This window comes from Haemorhous mexicanus, chromosome Z (assembly GCF_027477595.1).
Source record: "Haemorhous mexicanus isolate bHaeMex1 chromosome Z, bHaeMex1.pri, whole genome shotgun sequence".
NCBI lineage: Eukaryota > Metazoa > Chordata > Aves > Passeriformes > Fringillidae > Haemorhous > Haemorhous mexicanus.
In genome coordinates, this window is record NC_082381.1 from 65284400 (window position 1) to 65285881 (window position 1482).

The following is a 1482-nucleotide window of genomic DNA, read 5'->3' on the forward strand; positions in this document are numbered from 1 at the left end:
AAGACAAAATACATGTATTCTTTTTCCTATTTCCTTTGAGTTAGGATATGGACAGAAGTAGATTTGCTTCTTGCCTGCACATGCAGCCCACTTCATAGAGATCAGGCATTTGATTCTGGTTGTTTCCAGTCAGAACAGCACTTAATGAATGGTGCATGACTGCACGTCTTCGCAGAGAACAGTAGCATTTTTGTTAAATTAGCACCACCTGCTTTTCAAATTCAGGTGTCTTTGGACTGTATTTTTGGAAATGTGTTAAAAACATATGCATGCAAATGAAATTAATACACTACTTAAAGAAACCTGAAGTGTAAAGGTGGTTCATCATTCAGGACATATCTGAAAGCAGATGTAGATGTCCATGTATGCAACACATTCACTGTTGTCAGATCTGAAAGCTATTCGGCTTTGACCTAATAGCCTACTATGATATACTTCTCGTTTCTGCAGCATGACACAAGTGTCACAGTGTTTAGTAAAAACTGAGAAGCAGTGTGGACATCAGACACAAAGCACACTTCAAACAAGAAGCCTGTGAGGTTAAGTTTGGAAAATTATGATACTGAGATAGGGCTCAGGGGGAAAGCCCAAGAACCTTCAGCAACTACTTCTAGAAATCTCGGGAACAGAAATTTATCCAGGGCTGCAGTACTGCAGCTCTCAGCACCGACTCTGAATGATGTGTAACTGGCTCCAACTGCAACAACCTCCAGACGCGCCAGTTTCTAGCCAGGAGATGGTGTGGTTCGCCACACAGTTGACTGAGAAGTCTCAAGAAGCATCCCCCTCCCCACTCTAAAACAAACAAACAAACAAACAAACAAACACACACACATATAAAAACCCTCAAACAAAAATGCGCCCTACTTTTGCATGAAAGTACACGCTAGAATTGCTTTCCCTTTTCTTATACGATGCAGCTGGAACCCTGAGGCCCACCACCAGCAGCAAGCTCTGCCTGGCACGACCAAGCGTAGGTGATGGTGAAGGTCAGTAACAGACTTGGAGCACGACCGGCGCTGAGGCCGCCGCGCCTTTGGGGGCTGCAGCTTATCCTTCATCTTGTCCCCGACGCTGCCGCTGTACAACGAGCAGCAGAACCCGCCCCAGCTCCCGGTGTCGGCCTGTCCCCGGGAGCCTCCGCCCTGCTCCGCATCTCCAGTCCCAGCCCCGCCCCCGGGACCAGCCCCGGGACCGCCCCCGGCCCCTCCCCAGCCTTTGCCGCGCGCAAGCGCACTGCCGCGCGCGCCGCTTCCGGCTACTCTCCGCGTTTCCGGGCCCGCGCCGCGTTCCCGCCGCCACCCCGCGGGACGGACCCTCGCGCGCCGCGCGGGACAGCTCTCGGTGCGGCGGGGGCGCGCGCTCCGCGCCGCGTCCTGCCCTCGCGCCCGGCGGGCGCCACGGCCATGGCCGGGGCCGGCGGGCGGGGCCGCGCGGGCGCTGCGGGGCGGGCTGAGGGCGGGCGCTGAGTTGCGGCGCAGG